Source organism: Aythya ferina, assembly GCF_964211825.1.
Source record: "Aythya ferina genome assembly, chromosome: 4".
NCBI classification, from domain to species: Eukaryota; Metazoa; Chordata; class Aves; order Anseriformes; family Anatidae; genus Aythya; species Aythya ferina.
Window position 1 is genome coordinate 31,332,114 of NC_140300.1, and position 26,627 is coordinate 31,358,740.

The 26,627-nt window shown below is 43.3% G+C and overlaps 1 protein-coding gene across 1 annotated transcript in view; it reads left to right on the forward strand.

Annotated features, from left to right (window-relative positions):
• Nucleotides 1–20,231, forward strand: part of LOC311435581 (uncharacterized protein) — a 64,621-nt gene extending 44,390 nt beyond the window's left edge. Inside the window, exons 15-16 of the mRNA XM_084516752.1 lie at nucleotides 3,503–3,632; nucleotides 20,202–20,231. The gene's annotated coding sequence lies outside the window, so the exon portion shown is untranslated. The remainder of the gene's footprint in view (nucleotides 1–3,502; nucleotides 3,633–20,201) is intronic.
• The last annotated feature ends 6,396 nt before the right edge of the window (nucleotides 20,232–26,627 follow it).

Consider the following 26,627-nt stretch of genomic DNA (forward strand, 5'->3'; position numbering starts at 1 on the left):
AGCCTTGAAGCTGGTGTGTTTTCCTAGTATGTAACATATTTTGGAACTTGGTATAGTTTGTTTTTCTGTGGATGTTTGTGACGACAATATAAAACAGCTCAATAAAAAGGACCTTCTTTGACTTGAGTAATAAATGCAAAAATTGTCAGGCAGTAGTACTAAGACATTAATATGAGAATTATATGTTTCTGAAGATTGTCTGCCTTGGGTGGTAAATCTCTTAGCATTTTTAGTGATAGCAATCCTGTAGGATAGAGAGATTTATAATTCTGAGATGTCCTTTTGTTTTTTTTTGTAGATTCTAGAAGATGTGTTTGAGTTTATTGCAATTCATGTGTTGTAGGATTTCCTTAAGAAAAATGGGCAATATACTTTAAAGGAAGTGATCAATGCTGGAGCAAAATCATGCTGCAAGAGAAGTTTGTAAGTCTATGGCAGGAGTGTTATACAATGTGTTAAGCCCCTGGCTCATTCTGTTTAGTAAGCCCTGGTACATGCTGCAGAGGCTTGTTTTCTGCCATCAGGCTGTAATTAGCGTTTAATTCGGCCTTGCATGTTTTGGAAATATGCAAAGGAAAACCTTTTGTTTCCTGTTCTCCTGGCTTCAGTTCTTTAGTAGTTGCCCTTTGTCAGTGTTGTTTCCCTAAGACGGCTTAAAGTTCCTTTTGGAACTGAAATTCTTGTTTCAATCTTAACCCTCTATGCTCTGCATTTAGGCCTTGCTCTAGCATTTAAAATGGAAACTTAGGCCCTGTGTGTCAGTCCTGTACTAACCCATGAAGGGGAGGGCTCAGTTTTCAACTGCATTTTGAGGGAGGCATATGTGGCATGTTATGGATGAGTTGTGAATCTTCTTGCGGGGGGGGGGGCTATCAACACAGCTAGGACTCGATCCTACTTGAGTGCTTAAATTTTTTTCGATCAACTGATCTAATTTAGTACCAACACTTTGTTGGGCAAGTTGCCACAGCTGCTTTCCTTCTCAAAACTCTGCAAAATAAAGGAAATCCACTTCTGTTGGCTTCACTTCCTGTGTTGGATTTAAATTATCTATAAGCCGAAGGTGATGCCTCAGCTGTGCTGTTTAAATCTGTGAGGAAAGTTCTGTTCAACTTTAAAAGCATGAAAGCAGAACATGGATCCATTTGAAATCAATATCATGGAGACATAGAGAACAGAATGTTGGATTAGTGCTTAACCAGCCGAATGCTGCTGCAGGTTGTAAAGTCATGTCCTAGTCTGCTTCAAAATGGCTGTAAAATCAGGTACTGCGAAGTGTTTTTCTGTGGCATTTCAGAATCAAACTGTGCAAACCAAATAATGAGCCTTGTTCCTAGAGCCCTATCATAGAATTGTTTACACAGACCTGCAAATGAGATGGTATTAAAAAGACAGAGCTTGTATTAGACAGAATTCGTCTTTGAGTACAGCAAAAAGAGCACAATCAGGATGAAACTTAAGAGCAGTTAAAATGTATTGTTTTGAATATAATAGCTTTTAAGCAACTTTGAAGGATCCCTTTAGCAATAAACACTTGTTTTGCTCCAGTGCTATTTCCCAAACTGTGGAAAATAATATTTTTTTATATCCCCTCACACTTAAAAATGCAAGTAAAAAAAAAAAGCCACTAAGATGAAACTGAAAAGATAACATGAGGAGTAGTTACAGTTGCTGTCTTGTCCCTAATGATCAAAAAGGTTATATAGTGGATGTAGTTTTCTGAAGCAGCCTGGAATTCAGCTGTTACTTCAAAAAGCTTGAAGATCTGAGGTTTGCCAGTGTGTTTGACTTGTGACGCCCCCATGTAAAAGTTAGTATTGCAGTGCTCTGCTGGGGACCACAGACAAAGCAGCAAGGACAAATCCAAACGTGATTAAAATGCAGTGAAAATAGTGCTTAGGGAGGCATGCAAAGTGTGGGCCAGCCTGGTACTACAGTTCTGTGGGATGTTAAAGCTTGAAGCTGGGCCCCTTCATCAGGATTGTTTTGATGATTGTCATGTGGATGAGTGGTGGAAAGCCTTAGACCAGGCAGGGGAAGTACTGACTGAAGACTTGGATCGAGCAGTAGTTCACAAAGATTTTTTTGAAGGAGGAGCTCGGTTGAGATTTCCTAATCCTGTTGGAATTCCCTGGCCTTCATATTTATAGTATCAGAATACTTGTTGGACAGTAACCTGACATCTCAGTACTGAGGACATAGCTTGGTATGGTGCTGTACTCTGGATTGTCTAAACTTCATTTTCATGCTTAGTGATCTCTTTCCAAAGGGCTCTAATAATATAGCCTGTGGTAGTGTTGGGTGTCTGCTTTCCCTGAGGTGTTGTCAAGTTTTTCTTCCAGTTCCCCCTTTAATCTGGTACCCCTCATGCAAGAACCTAGGGCTGTTTTTTTCTGTCTTTTTTTTTTTTTTTTTTCTGCCTTTTTTTTTTTTTTTGGTGCAAAACTGTCCCTCTAACTTGGAGGGCTGATGAGAAATTGCTTAGCTGTGTTTTCTGTAATAGTGATCAAATTGTGTAGCTTGCCATTGTACTATATTTCTTCTTCTTTCATTAAGCTTCTGGTGTATAAAAATATGCCATTTGTTGTGCCATAATTATAGTTTAGAATGGGATTGTATCCTTCTCATCTATTTCTTGTGTTTGGTCATGAGGGATGCTTCACTTGTATGTTACTTCTGGATGCTCACATCAGAATGACCAGCTGCAAGAAACGCTTTTGCGTATTCTGATGATGGAGGTGTTTTCATGATCTTTCCTGATGAGTGGTAGTAAATCTTGTGTGTTTTTAGAGACCACAAACTCTCACTGGCCATAAGAGCTAGAAACGTATTTTAGATTGACATGTAGTTTGAAGTTCTCTATTAACCTTTTGGTCTTTGCCCTGTTGCAGTGGTACCTAATAATCAGGTTCCATCTCGTGAGGTGAATTTATGTCATTGGGGGCTAAGAAAGTGTGCTGACATAGCCATACTGTGGATTTTAGAGTTTTTTTTTTTTTTTTTTTTTTTTTTTTTTTCCTGTTAAAAGGGATCCTCTAATGGGAATGTCAGTCCATATTTAATAATGCATTGTTACTTGTATTTTGCTCATAGCTATCAAGGGTGCCAGACTTTGCTGCAGAAGCAGAGTTTAACACCTGAAGAGCAGTATCTCTCCCAATTTCTTACTCTGTAGAAATCGGGCATAATTTCATACTTTGTTGTCTGAAAAAAACAAAACTGTTGATTGTCTTGTGTTTTGGAAATACTGCAGGAATGGAGATACATCCCACAAGGATGAATATTTTGTTAAATGTGTTATCTTCCACTGCTTTCCGGACATCCATGCTTTCTTCCCTCTTGTGACATGAAAATGCCTGCAGTGCTCCCTGTTCCCCTGCTTGTGGCATCAGCTTTCCTTGTGCAGCTGCCATCCAGCACCTTCTGCTACCAAAGTGCAGCGGACATGAGACAGGCTCCTGGCTGCTTGTTCTTGGTCTTGTTTTGTGTTTCTTGTCCATAGCTGACTCAAAGATGAGAAGTACACAGGCAACAGGCAGAGATGAATGCTGTGCTGGCACGCCGCCTTTTTCACTGCTCTGCGCTGGCGCTTTGACCCAGAATTGTGGTGTGCTGGGCACCTTGGTCCCAAGGTAGGTCTGAAAGCTCAGCTCCGGATGGAGAGCTGGCCACCAGAAGCAGTGGGTGCACCTGCTGTGGCTGCTAACGTGGGACTTGGCAGCAGTGCTGAGCACTTGTGACACGTACGGGATTGTATATAATTAATGCTGGTGTCTTTGTGAATACTTGTTTACTGAGACCTGGCTTAAGATCACAAAGCTTACTCTGTGCAGCATGCCAGAGACACAGCAGATGGTCGTGTTTTGTGCCCTTGTAATCTGCTGTGTGTTTGGACCAGTGACCTAGAAGGGATGGGCTCTGTGATGCTTTGCCTGCTCTCTGTGGTCTGCCATTCTACCCACAGTTGTGCCCCTTTTGTGGGCAAGGTGTCATTGTGAATGTTAATTTGAAGAGATTACACTGCTCTCACAGTGGATGGTATCTAACACAGGGTTAGCAGCCTGAAACCAGGGGGGTTTAGGCTGCTATGGAAGTAGCAGGCTTTGGAGGCATCCCATCTGTGCATCTGCACAGCTCTGGCCATCCTGATTACAGCGTAGCTCCCGCTGTGGACACCTTCTTTCAAAAGAAGCTGATGAATATTGTAAACATGCCGGGAACCTCTCCAGACTAAAACTACTTGACAGAAGCTGTCATCACAGGCTTGCTCAATCCTTTCTTCCTCTTGATTTCTCTAACTCTCCCCTGCAACTTAAAGCAGGGCTGGCAGGCTTTGGGGAGACTGATCAGTGGCAGGTTCTCCTTGCACCGTAGCCTGCTGCTGCTGCTGGCATGAAAGGTGGCTGGAGATAGTGGTTGCTGGTAGTGCTGCAAGGTTTTGTTAAGGCTCGGGCTGGTTCACTTGTACTGTGTCAGCCCTTGGCTACCCATCAGCACTGTCCATTGGTATACTGGAGGAGAACAAGAGGGAGAGTGAAGCAAAGACAAATACTGCCTCTGCTTTTGTGATAATGTAAGGGATCCATTGGAGTACACAGGAATTTAAACAAATTTCCTGATCCAGTGAAATCTCTGGCAGATTTTTCCTATCTCCAATGAAGTATCGTGCAAATTCTGTATGATCGTTGTGTGTTTAAATACATCCATTTAAAACTTAAGTAGAGCAGGAAAATAATGAAATGGCTTTACTGGAATTGTACAGATAGCTCCAAACCCCAGGCAGCTAGTGACAAAAACTTGTGAGAACAGGTGGGAGTCCCACCCCAAGAACAGGAGTTCATTTAGCAATGTGGTCAAGCTGTGCGCTTGAGCAGCTACCTGAAACAAGTAGGTCTGCAGTTCTGCATGGCTGTAGAGCAGATTTCTGCCTTTTTGCACCAAACCCTTTGCATGACTGAGTGGTAGAGTTGAAAAGTGGAGGAGGCACAGCACCTCAGGTGGTGGGATGGGGGAAGGATCCCACGTTATCTTAGCTTTCCAAGTGAGATGCTCAAGCAGTGTAAATAAGTAGGAAACAGTCTACCTCATAATTTGGCCTTGTGGGATGTGTTTTTTTTAATTCACAACTCGTGCTGAATAGTTAGCGCAATGATGACTGTACAAAGCATCCTCCCGTGAAAGATAAATGAGTTAAATAACAAGCCCGTTTCTGGTAGGAGTATCCAGATGGTGCTGTTGTATAAAAAGTTATTGGCAGGTTTTCTCAGCGTAGGATTGCTGCTTGCTATGAAGAGCAGCTTGTACTGTTAGGAGTTTGGTGCTACAGAAGTTTGGTGCAAGTTGTGGTAAATGGCAACTTCTGACTCTGCAGTTGAGTCAGTCCCCAGGCAAAGAACTAGACCTGTGTTAGGCCTGAAACACAGAGACATGGGAAAAATGCATGCTGTTGGCTGTCTTTTCTGACTCAGAGGTATAGAACTACATAGTGCAATCAGATAATTTTCTTGTTGTTTTCATTAGGATTATTATAAGGGGAAAAAATAAGGATTCTCTTCATAGAAACCCCCATTCCTTTGCATTATGGAGATAGGAGGCAGGTGGGTGTTCTGAAGTAACTAGGAATCTGAGACAGAGGTGGTAGTTTCCAGTGGCGAGAGAATAAAAGTAGGTTTTGCTTCTGATTTACTCTTAAGCTAATAAGGCTGCTGCTTTTAGTCAGTAAAATGCCATTAATATTCCCTGACTTTAAAAAAAAAAAAAAAAAAAAAAAAAAAAATCCAAATAAATTTCTAAATTAATTGCAGGTAGAAATGGAACTGCATGGTGTCATTTCTGCATGATGAAGGACTGCCATTGAATCCTGAGTTTTTTACACCCTAGGAGGGTGTTCAGTGACTGGCAGACTAGTGAAAGTAATGGCAGCTTTATAATGAGGGGACTAAAAGCTGAATGACAGAAACAGGGAAGAGAACTTGAGCGTCGTTAACTTAATCACTTCTAATTTCAGTTCTCTAGGTTTTTGTTAACCTGTTTACTTAGCTCTAGTGATCACTGGGGATAATGCCTTTGATTAAATGTATGTGGCGCTCAGTGTCCTTGGGTGGTGTATTAACAAAAAGATGAGATGACACTTGTCATTTCTGGTAAGTTATTAAAAGGAAAAGAATACAGCTTAGAATGTATTTGAGATCTCTTCAGTTCTTCAAGGTAAATAAGGGCCAAGTCCTCATTTGTGGGGGAAAAAAGGCATGAAATTGTTTGTGACTTTTCTTAAAGCAAATACAGTTTAATTTTGCAAGGAGAATCAAGTCCCAACAGGACAGGCAACATATCTCTGAAGTTCCAAGGACTTCTTTGAAGAATGCTTTTGTTTTGGCCAGTTTACTTGGCTATTAAGTTATGTGCTAATGATGTTGATAACTGAAGCATAGAAGGGCAATTAACCTGTTGTATTAACTTACTAAATAAAATGCTACCTTCTCCACCCATAAAAACCACTAGGCTCCCACTTAACCATGCACTTGCAGGTATTTGGTCAGGAGAAAAATGTTGCAGAGCATGAGAATAACTTGTTGCTTGGTCTGAGTGATACCTGTTTGTTTTGGAAGATCAGCTGCTGGGTTCTGCTTAGGAAGCTGGTCTAGGACTGGAAGTTCTAGATCACTTTTTGTCAGTTTCTGCGTGCTCTGGTTAAAAGGGTTCATCTGGTCTGATTTTTACTTGGATCCTGTCTGTGGCTTTTCTTTCAGAAATGCTGTTTGATTTATTAAATGTATGAACGAAAATTTCTGTACTGGGATTTACCATTATACCTGGACTGTTAGGGAATTTTGTCTTCTTCCTTCAGCTTCTTGTTCCGTACTAGCAGGACCCACAAGGTGGCAATGTCCCACAGTGGGATTGTTAGGACAAGGACAGCAGACTTGTTCTGCTTAAACCTGGCAGAAATGCAGGTAACTCGAATTTTGTTTACGGGAGGGAATTGCTGGCAGGCTGGAGATAAAACTTCCAGGCTAATGACTCGAGCTTTTGAGGGCCTGCCTGATGGGGCTGCTTGGGCCAGAGGTGCTCTGTGCAGTTACCTACGTGGCAATCTACAGCTTGGCTTCCTGCTGCTGGGAGATGTTCTGGAATTAATATCCCCATCTGATAGTTCCCTTTGTTTCCTTCCATCTCTGTTGGGTTGGAGCATGTTTGTTTGTTTGTTTTTAATTAAATTTGTTCACAATGGGTTTCTGCTGTTCCTGTTCATTTAGTCTGCTTTGTAGAGATCCTGTTGGTCTTGTCTGATTATGCTTGATCTAAGTGTACAGAATTTACACCTTTCAGATAATTACTATAGCCCCTACTGTGGCAATGTTTGGTTTATAATGAGGAAAAGTAACATTTGTTTCCTAAGGTCAGGTTAGTCACATTTCCTGAAGCTGAGATTAATCTGATGTGGTTTGTCTTAAATAATGAATTCTCACTGTGCCACTACATGGCAAGTGAGTTGTGATGTGCACGTAATGATTCCCTTAATGAAAGTACAGCATCTCAGTAACTTCTGCAATGTAATGTCTGTCTTGGTTGGCACAGAGCCCTTCATTAGCCTTTTCATGTGCACTGTAAGGTTTGTCTTAGTGGAACTCTTTGATTCCCTAAACTCTGTTGAAAAACATACATACATCTTATTTCCCTTCTACGTTTAAATAAGGTCCCTGGAAATAACACAACTATGGAGGGAGAGAACCTGGCTTGCTAAGTAGCTGGAGAGTAGCTGCCTAAACACTCTTCAGCTTTAGAGCTTTTTGACACAAGTTGCACAACATAAATACGCTTGATAAGATCCTTACTTAGTGTTATGTGCTCTCACTAACTGATCTTCTATTAAATGGTTAAGTTCTGAAACTGTATTCCAGTAAGCACTTGTATCTTCAGACACTGGCTTACAGTAAAGGATGGGTCTGTATATTCTGTTCTTCCTGTAATGCAAAAACCATTAGAGGATGAAGGTCTCTCCCAAAAGCTGCTATTTTAGCTGCTAGTGTCAGACCTTTTGTATTGTGAGAGGTCACACATAAGCATTGGTGAGTATCTAGGTGCTTTGTAACTCAGGTATGCTGCTTAACAGTTTTAGAGAATCAACCCTTTCTCCAGGCCTCATCAGCTTCTTTGCTTTTTCAGCTGTCTTAAGGTCTATGGGAAGTAGTAAGAAGCAGTTCTGAAGCTGTGGTCTGGTAGAGTACTTTGAGCAGATCAAACAACACATGTCTGCAGTCAGCCTGGGCTGACTTGAAACTGCTACAGCTATTTCAGCTGGTTTCAGCTTGCAGCTTGGTTGGTGGCCAGCTTGTTTGGGCAGCAGTACCATAAGGGCAGTAGAAAACCAGTGCCTGCCAAGTTTTCCTGGGAAGATGGCAGTTCTGAATATCTGTTTATATTTTATTTACTGGAAACAGAGCTGATGTTTGGCATGCTGACAGCTCAAGGCTTGCTTAAATAATACAATTCCCCAAGATTTTGTTTCCTTAATGTTTTCCCCACCATTCATGCCAATTTTCTGGGGGGAAACAAAACCAAGGACCTCAGTGACAATCCATTGGAGCTGGTGGTTACTTCCAGTGCTTTCTATTCAGCCATACCACTTGGCTTTCACATACTCTTATAACAAACTTGGAATGCTTACTTGCTCCTTTTTTTTTTTTTCCTGAACTTTGCTGTTTACTCATCTCCACTATTAAAATAATTCAGGGGGCATAGTTGGCTTCAACTACTGGCAGTGTGTTTTGATTCTTCACTGTGGCCACCTACCTTTGTGTGCATTGAAAATGACTGGAGAAAATGGAGCATGTGGGCTAGGCTGACACTGGCTGCACTGGCAGCCAAGCTGGTGAGGGAAACTGACCCTGATAGGTAATGCAGGGGTGTGTAGCCCTCCTAAAACATCTCCTTTATAAAGGACTTGCATTTTTCAAAGCAATATAATCTCCCCCTACAGTTTTATGTGGTAGATGCTCAGCCACTATTAGAGTTTGCTTCACCAAGCAGACAGACCCAGGTAGTATAGGGTGCAGTATGAAAGGGAAGAAATTACAAGTCAGATGCCACTGAAGTGTTAACTTAAACTGCCTTGTAAAAAGGGCTGACTGCTGCACTATATTGGAGTACAGCTTCTTTGGGTTGATTTAGAGCTCCAAGTGCTAGAAGTTTCCCCTTTGTCACGCAGTCAACTTTGGGATAAAGTGAGAAAATGGAGGCTTGAGCTCAGATCTCCCCACGTCCATCTTGCTGTCTTGTTCTTTGTTGTCCTGTACCTCACACAGACTAAATTTAAATTCTGTGTGGAAATATAGGCTCCAAACATGTAGTAGTTGAAAAACCACGACAATTTCTAATCCCAGAACCATTGAATCATTCTGGTTGGAAAAGATCTCTAATATCAAGTCCACCCATTAAACTAGCACTACCCAGTCCACCAGTAAACCGTATCCCTAAGCACCACAGCTCTGCCTTCGTTGAATCCCTACAGGGATGGTGACTCAACTACTTCCCTGGGCAACCTGTTCCAATGCCTCATAACTCTTTCAGTGGAGACTTTTTTCTTCCCCAATATTGGACCTAAAACTCCCCAGGTGCAGCTTGAGGCCCTTTTCTCATGTTCTTCGGCCTGGGAGAAGAGACTGACCCCAACTGCTACAACCTCCTTTGAGGTACTTGTAGAGAGTGATTAGTTATCCCCTGTGCCTTATTTTCTCTGTGCAGGAGTCCACTAGTGACCGGCCTCCAGCTGGATTTAACTCGATTCACCACAACTCTTTGGGCCTGGCCACCCAGCCAGCTTGTTACCCAGTGAGATGTGTACCCTTCCAAGCCATGAGCAGCCAGTTTCTCCAGGAGAATGCTGTGGGAAACAGTGTCAAAAGCTTTACTGAAGTCTAGGTAGACCACAGCCTTTCCCTCATCCACTAGGCATGTCATAATTAGTAAGGATGGAACAGTGGTGTGCTACTTACACGGCTGGTCAGAAAAGTCCTCCATCCCTTTTTTTATTATTGCTCTAAGTCAATGAATCAGCAAGTTTGCAGATGACACCAAGCTGTGTGGTGCAGCTGACACTCCGGAGGGAAGGGATGCCACCCAGAAGGACCTTGACAGGCCTGAGAGATGGGCTGCGCTTACCTCACGGAGTTCAACAAGGCCACCTGCAAGGTCCTGCTTCTGGGCTGGGACAACCCTAAGGACAAATATGGGCTGGGTGGAGAATGTATTGAGAGCTGCCCTGAGGAGGAGGACTTGGGGATGTTGGTTGGTGAGAAGCTCATCAGGAGCTGGCAATGGTATCCTGGCCTGCATCAAAAGAGGAATAACCAGCTGGGGGAGGGAGGTGGTGCTCCCCCTCTGCTCCTGTGAGACCCCACCTGGAGACCTGCATTCAGCACTGGATCCCCCAGTATAAGAAGGACAGGGACCCATTAGAACAAGTCCAGAGGAGGCTGTGAGGATGTTCAGAGGACTGGAGCACCTCTCCTACAAACCTACAAAGACAGGCTGAGGGAGTTGGGGTTGTAAAGCCTGGAGAAGAGAAGGCTCTAGTCTCTAGTTAAAGCAGGCTTCTAGTACCTAAAGGAGCCTACAGGAAAGCTGGAGAGATCCTTTTAGCAATGTCGTGTGGTGACAGAACAAGGACTAATGGTTTTAAACTGAAAGAAGGCAGATTTACATTTCATGTAAGGAAGAAACTCCCCACCATGTGGGTGGTGGCGCCCTGGTTTGGGCTGCCCCGAGAAGCTGTGGCTGCCCCATCCCTGGCAGTGCCCAAGGCCAGCCTGGGCTGGTGAGAGGAGAACCTGCCCTTGGCAGGGGGCTGGAACCAGGTGGGCTTTAATGGCCCTTCCAACCCAAATTATTCTGTGAATCTGTGCTGAGCTGTTAGGTGCTGAGGTGCTAATGTCCTTCTGAAAAGCTTCAACCTTTTGGCATGGAAAAGGCTATCTCTTCAAAGGATGAGAAATTGTTATTGAGCAATTATCTCTGCTAAATATCTGTGCTGACAAATGCTTGGGAATTCATCTACTTGGGAATTCTTCTGCTTGATTAGAGCTATTAACTAACACGTGGACATTCTGAGGCTAAGGACAGCCTTGAGACAGAACTGTAAGAAAGTAAAATCAGAAGGTAAACCCAGCACTGTGATCAATCAGCAAGTGAGTGCTTGGATTTCATAGGACGTCTTTAGAGTTGTGCTTTGGAAATATTTTTGATCTTCCCTGAAATAATTGAAGTGTTTGTGTGTACAACAAAACAAAACAAAAAAATACAGTTGGTTCAGAGTAGCATTGATGTTTCCGTAGTGTCTCTGATTGAAGGCTTTCTGCTCGTTAGACATGACAAATTGCCAGTTATGGTTAGTCATTAAAATGGCACCCTTGGGGAAAGACGAGATGGCTTGTGTGCTATATGAATAGCCATACGTGTGTGTGCAGTGATTGTGACTTGTGGATCTTACAGCCATCGGTGCCACTGATAATAAATCAAGACTCCTGCCTCAGAGGACCTTTCTCTGATGGGAAAGGAGCTATGAAGTCGGACAGGGGCATTTTCCCCTTCAAGCCTGCACATGCTGCAATGAGTTCCAGCACTTGTCTTTGCAGGGGAATACAGGGGAGGAAGTCACAAACCAGAGGGATGATTTATGTGAGGAGAGCTGGCTTCTTCTTCACCTGAATCACCTGGAAACCTTCTCTGCAAATAGAGTCTGTGCTCCAGTTTAATTAGCAATTGATAGGCTTGTCTTGGGAATTATCAGTTAGTGTATTTTCCAACAGGAGCTACTAGTTGAAGGAGCTTGCTGGGCAGCTAATTAATACAGATGAGAGGCTCTGTACAGTGACCAAAAACTGATTGTAGCAACTTCATTGGAAAATGGCAGTTCTTTGAACACATATATGGAAAAGAGTAACTTGCTTGCTCCAAGGGTACCAAGTGAGAGCAGCAGAGCTCATGATGTTCTCAGCCAGTGTTTTGTATGTTTTGCTTGTCTTGGGACTGCACTCTGCTTCTGTATTTGTATTCTCTGAGTCCTTTTAAACAGAGGGGACCCTGAAAGTGAGAAACCCACTGTTTTTGAAGGAGTACTTGTTATTCCAGTACAGGAACAACAGCAGTTGGTGCCATCCTGGCTGCAGGCAATCTTTAACTTCACCTATTAGTCAGTGATTCAGCACTGAATGTGCAAAATGCTATTCATGTTTTTATTATTAGATTATTAGATAAAGGGAAGGAGAGATGAGAAATGGCATACGCTGACCGCACACCATGTAAATTGTTGATAGTCGTTCAGTTTGCAGCATGGTGAAAGCTCTTGAAGTACCCTGGAGTGATGTGTATGGAGTTACTTCCATCACCTGTCTTAGATCCAAGCAAGTACTAGCATAGCTACAGGAGGAAGAGGAACAATTTCTTCCTCTAAAAAAAGGCAGCGATGGAGTGAGGCCCAGTTTTTGGCCAGATCAGTGAGCTGAACCAAGTGGTTGTTTAAACACTGAGTGACAAGCTGCCTTTTAAGCAGCAGCCTGTGTGAAGCCCAGCTACCCCTGAGTATCAGTGAGCGAGTTAGCAGTCCCCAACATCAGTGTGAGACTGACTTCGTTGCTGGCCTGGCGCAGCTGTTTGTGACTAATGGGACAGGGTAATTAAGCTGGGCTGGCCATAGGTCAGAGGCTGTTGTTCCAAACTAGAGCTCTGAAATAGCAAGCATCCTCTGAGGAAGCTTCATTGCCTTTCCGTGCATGTTTCCTTTACTCAGAATGTCAACCTTGGTTTTAACCTGAGGGAAAATACAGCGTGTTTCATTGTGTAAACTGAGACGTGCACCAAACAGCTTTCCAAACAGAGTGCAATTATTGGCTCACTGACACACAGGGTACTAATTACCTCTGAAATGCAGCTCAGGCTCCTATACATTATAATGGTGGCAACAGAAGATTTATGATGCCAGCTATTTGTTTCTGCCTTTTTCAAGGGATTGGCTGCTGGAAATGTGATAAGAACACTTAAGCATGTTATTTTTGGTAAACGCTTCTTTGTGGTATAAATTGGACCTAATTATGATTAAAAACTTGTTTTCTTTCAACTTTCTGTAAGTAGGCATGGGGTAGACCCGAGCTGCTCTATGATCATCAAATAGAAATATTTCTATTTGAAAACCTTTTTTACTTTTGTGTCCTCCAATTAGAGGAAGGGTGAAATAGGCTGTGCAAATGCAGCGTGGCATTTAGCATATAGAAGAAGAGAGGACTCGCAACAGCACCGCATGGTGAATATGAGGTAGAGGCACACCAGAGAAAACAGCTCAGTAGAACTGTTTTTGATGAATGAACAGGAACCTTATGAACAATAAAGCTAGTGGTAATCTTCTGAAATACCCTTCCGAAATACCCTTAGAACAAATGGATATATAGGTCCTAAAAATGGCCATCAAAAGCATCGCCCTGTTGCTGGTGGCTGTTGGGAGTCAACATTTCTTCTGACATAAAATAGAATGCATCAAGAAATCCTGGAAAATGATTGTTGTGTCCACGCAAGAAACAAAGCATTCCTGAAGTGCCATGCAGACTCCCAGGTGCCTGCCGCAAGGTGAGAGCGCTACCTTGGCTCCTGCTGAGAACAGATGTCTTCAGATAGAAGGCAGATCGAGAGGGAGCAAGGTTCTTCTGCCCATGGATAAGGCTGACGGGTGGGCAGTGCAGTCCTTCAGCTTGCAGGAGTTTGCCAGAAGGTCAGCGCGCCCTTGGCAAGTAATTTATCTTGACAGCACCAGCTGTCAGTCAGATGTCCTAGCGCCGCTCTGCCTGCCACTCTCCTGTGCTGATGGCTGAGATAAATGCCAGGTGCTGAGTTGCTTGATGGTGGAGGAGTGGATTGTGGAATTCCGTCTGCAGTTCTTTTCTTTCCTCCTTATAGGCTACCTAAATTTTTCTTAAATACAAGACGGTTCAAGTCAAAAAAGGGAGAGCGAGTTCAGGAGGCAGGTCAAGTGCCTTTTGGAGAGGCTGCTCTACATGGAACACAGATGAGTTTTTTGAGCTTGCATGGAGGAATTGTTTTCACAGATGCAGGTCTCCTGGTTCCTGTCTCAATGCTACCAGTGTCCTCTGGGAATTTAGGTTTCCTCACAGTATGGAAATGCATTTTTCCTTTTACATTAGGTGAAACGTAGCCATCCCTGACTAGGTCAAATGTTGCTTGCAGCTGTTATTTTGGGAGCTTGCTTTCAGTGTGAGCTTCTGACCCCTGTAAGTCAGTGGCAGCGTTGTCCTGATGTTACTTAAGTTGTTGATATTTGGGCAAAGGTTATACATGTATATTACTACAAGCTCTGAGCGAGAAATCGAAAACTAAAATGGAGAAAGCTCTCCCTGCCCCTGTTTTTTTTTGTTTGTTTTTGTTTTTGTTTTTTTTGAATATTCTTAAATTAGGGTGATGCACTCCACACAATGTAGGCCCCCTGTAGTGCCACATGCTGTTACCAAAGGCAATAGGAACTTGGCCAATAGCTCCCCTTGGAGCAGGCCTGGGGCTGTGCAGGTGTCGGGAATGCCTTTTAAATTCTTCACCTGTCTTGGTCCTTTGTTAGGCTGGTTGTATTTTACTGTACAAGGGGAGGGGAGGAGAGGGGGGTTCTCAGAGACCTGAGAAGGACAGGTTTCATACATTTCCAGGTGGTTCTGAAAAGCACATCTAAATGTGATGATACCAAATAGCTTAAAAGAAAAGAAATATATGAAGTGTTTACTCTTAAGGTTGATCTGTATGCTAGGCTTATAAAACATTAAAAAAAAAAAAAATAAATCATGGCTGTTTACCTGGTTTAATGATCAAGGAAGGCCAAGCAATCCAGTTCAGATTAATATTTAAATAAAATTGCAACTTCCATTTTTTTAGGGACCTACAAAAGTGGTTATTAGATGCCAGAATAATAAGAGAAGACTTTTGCTTTTTGCTCCTCCAGCTTTTAAGCATTGCCATGTGTCAATAATGATGGAAGATGAGTAGAATTTCACTCAAAGTTTGTTTTCTTGATGAATTGCATTTGGAGTTGATTTAATTATAGCACAAATGGATTAAGCTATATGGCTTTGAAGAACCCCCTACTAGGCACTGATCTGGCTGTTCGTTGCATGTGAAGGTGTTGGAAGTTGCTCGGGGGAGAAAATTGGAATGGGAACTTCCCAGTACAAAGTAAGATGTAGCCTCAGGGGATTCCTTTGCTCTTTTCAGGGGGTGACTGCTGACTCTAAGATGAGGCTGAAACACCGTGTGCGAGAGCATCAGGAGGTGGGTTTTGGAGGACTAGCAGACAGCATTACATGTGTTGCCAGTCACTGAATGTGGGGGATGTTTGGCTTCAGCAGGATCCCTGGTTCCTTGTAATCTGCAGGCTAGGAGGAGGGGTGTGTGCTGGAAAAGGCTTTGAAAGCCGCTTTGAAGGAGCGATGATTGATTTCTTCTCCCTCTCGTCCTTCCTGTTTCCATGCAAGGAACAGCTGTGGAGAGACTGGGTTTTCCTCTTCCAGTACTGTCCTGGGTTCGAGGGGATAGATGCCTTCCTGACACTCCATGGTCTAAGGTCAAGCTTTGCTGCTTAAACTGGGTGCTGGCTCAGAATCAGAGCTGTAGTGTGATTCCTCTGGAGCCTGTGACTGTAGGCTTACACCGATTTCAGCCACTGACAAAGCTGAAACAGCGAAGTCCTTTCAGATGATAGAGCTAAGCCACAGGGAACATGAACAAGGCTTCTCCTTGCTTGGTAGTGCAGGTCTTGGAGATCATCTCCTCAGGAGTAGTCCTGTGCTGCTGCAGGAGCACAGCCTGCTACTGGCAATGAATTTGTCCCAGAGCCCTTAGTTTTGGAGAACAGAAATACTAATAGCTCCAAGAACCACAAGAGGAAGTTATCTCAGTCATCTTTCTCAGATGAGCTCTTCACGGTCAGTGTTGGATGCACTGTTTTCATGACACTGTCTCTCTGGCTGTGAAATAAGTCAGTCTGAAGTGAGAAGCCTTATGAACAGAAAAGCAGCATATTATGGATGAGTAACAAACTGTCAGAAATAATAACTGTGAAAAGTCCTTCTGGAGAGGATTACCAGCTGAAAACTGTCTTAAGCATATCTGCAGTTCACAATTAACTCCTTTAAATTAAAAGCATAGTGGAAAATGGCTGGTTAGAAATGGTTTCCTCTCACCTTTTCCTGACCAATGTGAACTATCTATGCAATTTTGTGCTAACCTTGCCATTGCAAATAAACTGCCTGTTCCCAAGCCAAAGGTAGATCTATATGGGAAAGTGTATCCTGCGTTCTGTACAAGAACGTGCAGCCTGTAATGTGCAGTGCTCAGAACAATGAGTGCATCTTGCAAACAGCACATAGTTACCTGAATCCTTTGAGGGCTGAACCATCCAGAAGAAAAGAAACTTGCTGAATCAAAAGCAAGTTGCCTGTTCTTTTCTGCATGTAGTTGTTGTTGGTGCCCTGGATTTTGATGCTGTTTGTACCCACCTAGAGCCTGGCTCGTGCTTTTAGTTTTAACAAATGAAGTTGCCTTAAATCAAGTGAGGCACAAAGTAGAGGGGGAATTGAAGGACTGTTCAAAGTTAAGTAGGAAATAAACAGGCTTCTATTTCAGTTCTTATGCTGTATGTTTTATGGAGCTGGGAGTTTGAACAAACTTGCGATTACTGGGGAGGAGGTAAGTGCAGAATTGGTCATCGTGACAGAGAATTCAGCAATACTTCTTGCTGTGTAAGTGTTCTGCAGTTCAAGTCACGACTAAAGCATGCTAGAAAGCTAGGTACATAGTTTAAAAGTTGCTGGTCCCTGCTAGTTGCAGAATGGTGCCAAAACAAAATGCAGGTGTCACGATAAATGCAGGTCCCTGGATGGAATTCAGTGGTTTGCATTATGTGATGGAGAAATTTGCTCCGAGATAAGCCCATACTTCAAAGCTGAAGTTCCGATAGGATGTTTTGTGGAACTTCAGGGTACGTACTGAATCAAGGTTGAAAGCTTTGTTTTTCTGAAGCACGTGAACTTTCCCCATCACTTTTTTTTGTCTAAGATGACTGGCTCTGATTTGATTGACTGCTTGGTTGGATCTTGCTGTGTTTGCATCCTTGAACAAATCATTTAGAACTCGTTGCTAATGCTGGAACACAGAAGCCACAGGGAATGCGCAGCTCTTAAAGAAATTCAGGTATTGTAGTGCTTTAATTGCACTGTTACCATTGGAAGTCCCTCAGTAATTTGCACACTGCTAATTTGTGCAGTTCAGCAGCATGGGTAGATCAGCTTTCTCTCGGCAGGTCAGTTAAGTGTGGCCTTTTGCTATGGGACACTGTGGGGCTTGACTGTGGAGCAGCAAGGAGGCTGACGCAGATGTGCAGCATCAAACAGTGGCACAAGACAGCATCAGCCATCGAGTGACAGGCTGACCCTAGACCAGTAGAGGTGAGGACGCTGAACCCCATGCAGAGCAGTGGGAACTCCTGATGGAGGGCAGGACCCCTGCATAACAGTGCTGTTGCATGGGTATTTTATCCATACGTTTTGCAGGTCATAAGCCTACCTCCACAGCGATTCAACTGTTTGTGTTAAGCAGTTTACCATGGAATGTGCTCATAGTTGTATGATGCTTGAGAGCGGAACACCTCAGATTCATTAATAACTGCAGTTGACTCATATCTGCTGCAGAAGACCGAGTATGCCTAAGGAATAATCCATTTGTCTAACAGGCAGGTATGCAAGTCATCACATCTAATTCCTGAGTGTTAGTGACTTGGGTGCAAATTGGAGGTAGAGGCAGCACAGAATGACTTGGAAGAGATCCCATCATATATAGGGTAGTGTGACTGCAGAAGGGAATGAGTTGAGCCCGTTCTTTTGATGAGGAAGCACAATGTGAAGTCTGCTTGAGTTCAGTTTGTCAGTGTGCCAAGTGTTTTTGTGTGCAGCCTGTTGGTGACCGTGAGTGTCAGGTGAGAGGGCTTTCGGAGCTTCCTAATAGAGTGGTGGGAAGGGAAAAAAAAAATGCAGAGGATGTTGCTGCAGGAAGAGTTCTCTAACTGAGATTATTAAAGTTGTGTAACCAGAATAGGCAGGACATGTGCCAAGACAGGGAAGGAATAAAGACAGTCTCCTAAAAGTCACTGTAGGAGCAGGTGAAGGTAATGGCTGCTGCACTGAGGGTTTTTGAAGAGGGGGACATAAGGAAGAAACTCAGAAAAGGAAAAAGGTCTTTGTGTATTATAAAGCTAGAAAGACTGTCATCTAGTCTGTGGGCTGTAGGACATGTGGAAATTAGTTATTTTCTTTAGGAAGCCATATAATCTTCTTGAAAATTTTTGCCAGTGATGGGAGTCCACATTGTCCTGTTTGCAAGTTTTAGTAAAACATAGCCCTCTGCTTCCTTGGGTTTCTTTGGCATCTAAATACTACAGACCAAGGCCAGATCTCTGTGGAACTTGCTGGAGAATTGTACGCATTTACTGATCTGTTTACTGCTCATAGTTGTGATCTGAGATCTGTTAGCCAGTGTTTAGGACGCTACATGGGATACAGTTTGTAGCTGAAGGCATATGAACTTATGTCTCTGCATATAGATGTGTAAGCTATCGCCAGACTTTTTGGCCCCCTTTGTAGACAGCAGAGATGTATGAATCTCTGAATGAAGCTTATTCCAAGGTGGATGCCTAAATTGGAGACACCTTAGCCCAGAAGCTGATTCCTGCTCTTACTGCATCATGTAACATGTTTTGTAAGCCATTTAATGAAACATCTTGTAGTACCACGTCACTGGTAGTAGTGTAATAGCCAGTGACCTAGGATAGGACAGAACATTGAAGAAAAGAGAACTGAAAATATAGAAATGAGTATCTTGAGAAAGGGAAAAAGGTGTGTCTGAAAGGAGAAGGAACAATGCCTTCTGCACAAAACTGAACTAAGGAGAAAGCGAGAGGGATATAGTACAAGTCAAAGCTGCAGAGGTAGAGTTGAGGGGAATAGACGCTGAAGAGAGGAAGCTGACCTGATGGCTTCGGAGCTGCAGGTGAAGGTTCCTTCGAGTGGAAGGTACATACTAGAACAGCTCTCGATCACTGTCTTTCACATGTTGTCTATTAAATTTCAGATAGAAGCATGAAGAGAAATGGGTAAACCTGGAATTATGGGTCTAGAGCTATTTCGGGTTTTCAGGATGCTAATGAGGGGACTTTTAGAGGCAGAATGAACTGCAGATCATCTGTCATCACGCAGTGTGCTTGTGATTAGGGTGGGTTTGTGGTGACAGCACGGAAGAGAGAGTGGGAAGATATCTGGGTTCTATTACTATCACTGCCTTACACTTACAGATTGACTCAGCTCTCAAGACTTTACTGCTTCTGTTTCCTGTAGATAAAAGAAAGCTGACAGGATATTATTCCCTTATTTTGCAAGGGTGTGACGATGATGTAGGCCAAACTTGCCACTCCGGTGGTTCTGACTGTTGCCTCTCATTTTAGAGCGGTGACAAGGGAAATGCTGAGTTACTCAGAACTCCTGCAGTACTTTCTAGCTGTAAGGCTGGGCTGTGACTGACCCTCACAGCCTCATTGGTGTAACTGATTTCCTGACTGACCTTGTGGATGGCTATTCCAAATGAGTTTGGAAGCGTTCACACAGGGTTCTGTCTTTGGCTGAACTGCAATTGGCTTTGAAACTGCAAATTCATTTGGGGCAGCTTGAGACAGCAGCGATGGAAAGGCAAGATCTGTCTCAAGGGAGATTGGCTGGGAAGGATGGCACCACCTCATGGATCTACACTTTGCTGAGGTCAGCACTTCCAGATATGCAGTGCTATTAATTCAGCCCCACTGAAACTGGCCTTTTCTCTTCTCACCTTTATACCTGTAAAAATACCCTTCCTTTACTTTATGACCTGCCGTGTTTACATTCCTTGTTTGGACAGCATTCTTACACGGCAAGCTTGAGGATCTGAGGAAAAGCCTAAACTTGTTAGAGCAGCAGTGCTATTACAGTGTATCACTATCTCAGACATGGGTCTTGTAAAACAGGTTTTTAGTCCTGTACCAATGAACGCCTGGTGGTCTGCTGTCTTCTAAGTGGTGCATGAAAGCAAGCAAGCAAATGCTGCCCATCCCACCTCAGGCTTGCTGTTTGTAGGTCTGACTCTGGAGAAGATTTCCAAGGGAGCCTCAAAACTGAAAAGAGGTGGAAGAAAGCCATGCACACAAGAAGGCGGGAGGATCTTTTGGTCCAGTGTTGCACACTTGGGGTTCCTGCTTAATTCACAAAGTACAGTAATGTTTGGTCTCCTCTGAAAAGAGCAGGACTTCATCTTGGCCAGAATGTTTGGGGTGTTTAACTTCTAAGGAGCAGCTACTTAGGATATGGCACCCTGGTTTAAGAAATCAGGGACTAGATAAAATTGCAAGTGTTAAATCAGAGTTCTAGCAGTCAGCCTGGTCACAATACTACTTAAATCCAAAGAAACAATTTTCTAATGAGGCATCCTTCCAGGTGTACTTTATTTACCTATCTACACAGCTAGAAGATTTCAATAGCTGAGAAGTAAAAAGAGTATAATACAACTACTTCACAGCTGGGTGGTATTACTCTATAACAATCACTGGGTACATACCTGTCAGCTGCAGTGCTGTTAGTGTTTTGAAATACTTGTAAACTTGATGGTATCTAGGAGGAAGGGAAGAAATCGAGGGCCCTTTGAATTGTAATCCTGCTTGCAAATTAAAGTTCAATCTCACCAAGTCTTCAGCTCCATCTGTTGCGCTCTCTCCCATCCTTCTCACAGCACTGAAATCCTAATCATGGGATGCTTTTCCTAGAACGAGGGACCAGGATCAACAACCAGGTTATTTATAGACAGCAACAGCCAAGTTGGTGCAAGGTCTCAGTTGCTGTAATTTTGCTCATAACTTTTCAGCACATTTGAATTTTACTTCTCAGAGCAGTCTGGCTTGCAAAGGGCACTGAGCAGGCATTCACTTTGCAGGAATTTCAGGTCAAGCATCGGTTTGTTTAGCTGAGACCATCAGGTTTTAAGAAGTGCTTAGGTAACATTTTTCCAAGTGTAAAGTAAGACAAAATTGGATGGTTTGACCTTGCTATTTTTCTTTGTAGTATACAACTAGAGACCTTGATTTTCAGCTCTATGCCAGAACAAGGACTGTTGCAGGCAGCAAGTCAGCTGTAGCTCAAAAGGTCTTCTCAGGTTGTAAAGCAGAGTTAAATGAAACCCAGAAATCTTTTTCAAGGAATGAGGTGGCACAGGTGCTTCTGTAAAGCTCAATACACTGTATTGAAGACATGAGGGACTCGGTGTTTTCATCACTAACCAGTAGATGAAGGGGAGCAAACCAGATTAAAAACATCAGTGCAGGGGGAAGTGTTATTACCTTCAGCTAAATGTTTTGCACACACTGAAATGACAGTCTGCCTCTTAAGGCCTTTTTAGTATCCTTGGGTCGTGTAACCTTTGAAACCAAGTTCAAAAAGCTTTTTGAACAAATGAAGTCTTCCCACCCATTTCAATGATCCTTAAAAATGGTAAATCAGGGAAAATGGCTAATTGCGTCAGTTCATCTTACAGTGAAGGTCATGGGAAGCTGGAGTAGGCTTTATTCTTCTTTGGTAAGCCCTGGTGGAAGTGGAGCTGGCGCTTGACATTCAGGCATGATGGTTACTGGATGCCTTCCTCAGAAGCAGGGGCAGCCGTGTACTGCCCACCGTACATGAGAACCGTGTACTCAGCCCACTTCATCGCGGTGCTTTGTTCTGGGGAGCCAGGCGGAGCAGCCCCCAGCCAGTAGCAGCAACCTCTGGCCCCTTGATCCATTTGGAAGGCTGTCTCTTCTGTGTAGGGTCTGTGGGTGCCCCAGGCTTTGTCATGTGGCTGGGTCACTAATGGCTTTCTTGGGTTTGTGGTTGTGGCTGCAGGGAATGAATGCGGTCTTCCACCTGGGAACAATTGATTTGTGAGGAAAGGCATCATGCCACTCTTAAATGTCCTCTTTGAGAGCCCAAATAAGACCCTTTTGTAAATGGTTGTTGTTGTAGTGCTTTACTGTGCTGCTTGGATTGTGCTTTGCAGAAAAGCTGCTGCTGTGTTGGAGGCAAAGGAGTGAAAGCCCTGTCCACTGTGCTAGTCATTGTTAAACAGTCTGGGTATTTAGTTTCCTGTCGAGGGGACCTTTATTTAAAGCTAATTACAGGGCAGGCTTGACTACATGTAGTTGCAATTCCTGAACTTGTTTTGCTGGTTTCAAAGCAAAAAGGCTTTCTTAGTCTCAGGCTGGTCAGTTATCCCACAAGCTCACATGGCATGTGCAAGCTTAAAAGGCAAAGTGAAAAACTGAGGCTGGGAGCAGAGGAAAGGACAGAATTAAAAGCAAATGCTCAGCTTGCCTTGTTCTGAGACATCTCTTAACCCTTAGAGGGGCAGGCTCTGTACTCTGGTCTCTTAGACAAGAGGTGGAGGAGCTGAAAGAAAGGCATGAAGAAACTTCAATCCACCTGAGCCATGAGGCACAAGGTGAAATTGCTCCCTTGCAGAAGATCAGCCTAAAGATACTAAGAGGTGCAGCCATGTCTTTTCCTGAGGTGGTTGTTGGTTCAGGATAGCCTACGTACCGGTGCATATGCCAAGAACTTCAATAACTTACATCTCAGGCTCATCAGGATAATTGGATCTGATCGAATATTTCCTTTCTATTTCATATTTAATACTTTCTCCAAGCTCTTGGCAATTATGGTGTCACCTTGGTTTGTTGCCAGACTGTTCAGAATGATGCCCTTTCCATTACTTGAGAGAAAACAGTCCAGACAGAACGATGGACTTTTTCTTCTGTGCTGAGGCTGACCTGTACAGGTGCAGGGAACACGTGGCGTTCAGTCGGTGAGGTCCTGTTACAGTGCCTAGCCAGTGCTGTTCTGTGCTTACAGGTACACGCGTGGAGCACTGCAAGTAGAAACAAAAATTCAGCCCTTCAATGGATGAAGTCATGAAAGTCACAGTGGGCTAGGCTGCTAGCTAATGCTTAGGTAAAGCTAATTTTCTTGGCTTTGAAGAAGTGCTCTTTTACATCCAGTGAACACCTGGTCCAGGGCATTGGCGTGTTTTAGTTCTGAAGTCCAGAAAGGAAATTGATGATGGCAGAATTTGGACATGGGGGACTTGCATGAATTTGGGTGCATCTTTGATCTCCTGGCTCAAGTATGAGGGTTTGAGCCCTTGAGCCTAGGAACAGAAGAATATGGGATTGTGTTATTAATGAGTATTTCTGCTACTGCTGTCCTGTCCTAAAACAATGGCTCAGCTTACTAAAAGGGAGGGTGGTCTTTTTTCTGCAGTATTTAACTGATGTTGCAGGGCTGCGTAGGGAAGTCTTTGTGTCTGATGCAGATTGCCTCTAGGTAATATATATACATATATGTGTGTGTGTGCATGTTAAATGTGTTACACTATGAAAGTTGTGGCAAGCAAGCAAAAATAAGGGCACAGGATGATAATAAAATCAGGACACAGTATGACCATACCAGACCATAAACACTACCAAGTTCATATGAGCAAGCGATTTTCCAGACAAGAGAAAAAAGGATCATGAAGATGGGGAGTAAACCTGAAATCTTCATACTACTCAGTCAACAAGATGAGCATAGTGGCAACAAAATATGCTCCTGGCATGTTAGGGAAACATTGTAAAGGTGGCAAAATCAAGAAAATTACATGTCTCCTGTGCCCTTATTTTTGCTTGCTTGTCATGCAACTGTTGCAAGGCAGTCTGTGGCTGTGGCAGTCACTGCTTCTAAGAGGTGAGAGCAATGCTAGAAGTATCAGTATTACTGGCTTCATAGATCTTATTACTATTTTTTATTTGGTAATGTAATAGATTCTGTTAACCTTGGCTGAGATTAGACATATGCAAGCATACAGTGCAAAATTAGTTCTCAGTTCAGATGAAGATGGTGGCATTCAGGACAGACTTGTTTTAGTTGCTCTTAATGTGTCAAACTTTGAGGTTAAATGTTCTTTGCTAAATGTCCTGGTTATCTCCTATTTAGATCTTCTAACTCTGAAAATTTAACTTTGCAACTTCATTCTTTACTCACTGTAGTTTATTTTTGTATATCACCTAAGTGGTATCTCAGGGCCTGTGTCAGATGTTCAGTCACATTCTGTGCACTTTACTGACAGTCCGCTGCAGCTGAAGGTCTATGGGAGCTTCCTTTGAGATGTTGTGGGGAGATGAGCAGTGACTTGTACTAATAACAGATCAAATTGTTCACTAAGTTGGGTGACCTTAATAGCTCATAACTTAAACTCCTTTTGCAGCAGTTTAAAAATCAGTACATTAACAACATGAATGTTACTTGTCTAGTAACCAAGAGACAGACTTAAATTCCCAGGGATGGAGTTCCTTTGCAGCCACTCAGTGCTTCCAACTTTGTAAATGCTGCACAAAGGTAAACTAACTGAAGAGGTGACTGAAATTGCTCCTATTCCTTTTTACATCAGTGAATTGTAGCATGTGTGTGCTACTTCATGATTTTCACAGTGAAGACACTGGAGAGATATTTTTCCCCATGTAAGAGAGTTCATAATTTAAACCTCATCTATTTCTGAAATGTAAAAGGGTCTACATTTAGGGAAATGATACCCAACCTTTGTCATAAGTGTCAAAGCCAGGCTCTACTTGCTTGCTTACTGCTTTACAGAAAGGTGTTGCAACATGTTCCCAGAAATCATCAGTTGAAAAACTGCTGCCAGGCTGAATGGAAATGTGGCATCATTTTTGTGCTCCTGATGAGCGCTGCACTTCAGGCTTCCTTATCCTTCCTGCCAAGTTGTTTGCTGGGTACAGCGAATGAGATTTGTCTATTGCCAGTTCTTACTTCTGACATGGCCTCATTGTGACTACCTTCTTCCCTGAACCACAGGCGTGCAGTCTGCTTCCAAGATATTTAAAAAGCACTCACTTGGTTTCATTGTGTGGTTGTTGGCTGCTTCAAGAAACACTTGCTTTCAGTGGCTCTGTGAAAATACAGGCAGCTGACAAAGAGGTCTGACTCCAAAGGGCCTGATTGTAGATACTGCTGTCTGCAAGGCAATTGGGAGACCTGTGAGGTGAGTTGCAGCTTTGTGTAATGGGAGATAAAGCAAGCTGGCTGAGAAGGGCTCCAGAAGCAAGCATGAATGTGTAGATGTGTTACTTCCTCAGATTAATCCCTCCCTCATCTTTCCCTTCTCTCGAGCAGTGCGTCTGAAGCACAGAGAAGCAGAAAAAAGGTCAGGCACTTACTGTTTTTCAGGAGCTTGTACTGTCTTGTCTTGTGCTCCTGCTTGTCCAGTGTTGTAAATTGTCTCAAACTTCCTCCCTGCTCCCCAGGGTGGCAGGTAAATGTCAGCGATGGGATCAGCGGGCAGCAGAACTCACGTGCCTGAATACCTCATCCAGTTTGCACAGTAAGACCTGTTCCTGGGTTCAGGCCAGCTGAGTTTGTTTTGAGCAGCTTATTTTAGCCTCTGAAGAGATGACTGGAGGAAACCTTTCCTTATCTTGTTCCGGAGACACCTTGTATTTCCCTGCTAATGTGAAGAAGTGCAATGACATAAAGCTAGAATCTTCCTTGGAGCTACAGCTTCTTCCTAACCTTTAAGTGTACAGTCCTGTTACGGCTGAGCATTAATTGAGTTTCTGAAATCAGACCCATGATTGCTTTCCGTGGTCTCATGAGCGTTTGGTTGCTGTGCTGCATCTTTGTTTCCTTGCTGAAGAGCACTCAGGCTGGTGGGACAGGCCATTTCCCCACACATGTGCATGTCCAAGTTGTCACATGCTTCAGTGGCTCCTCATAATTGCAGTCTGTGGGACAGCTACGTGGTGCTGGCAGCTGGATGATGGAAAAGCCCCACAACTTCTGCTATCACTTGATAGCAGAATCAGGCAGTTCAGGACCTGTCCTGAAAACTCCCAGTTTCTCCTGTGGTTATTGCAGCTTGCTTGGAAATTCTGCAGGTTCAAAATTGAAAGGAGATTGAATCTTTTAATTAGAAACATTGTCAAAATCCATGCAGTTCTGAAAATGACTCCACGAATTTTGTGGAGAACCTCTTTTTTTCTCTTTTTTCCTTAGATGGGTGAGCTCAGGTTTGTAAATAATGTTGTAATCATCAGATCCTGTTTAGCGTGCACTATAGATCCAAATAATCTGTTGTAAGGCGTTGGGGTAAAGGGCCAGTGGCATACTTAGCCAGAAAACAGTAATCTGTTACTGATGTCACAGGATAATGCTTCTCCGAAAATCATGAGAAAACCTTTGGAGTTGGCTTGACGTAGGTACCTTGTGGTGGAGGGAGTTGCTGATGCTGAGCTCGGGTGTTGGTTTCCTGCTTTTTTCTTTAAGGAAGTACGATTCATTTAGAGGGGACAGAATAACATATAAACAAAAGGAAAGAAGATGTGAAATGGCACAAGATGTGGGAAAACCCTAGTCGAGTCATAAACTTGACTGTCTTCTGGGCAATCCTGTAAGCCTGTTGGCTCTAATTCAGAAGGAAGGGGTCTGGAA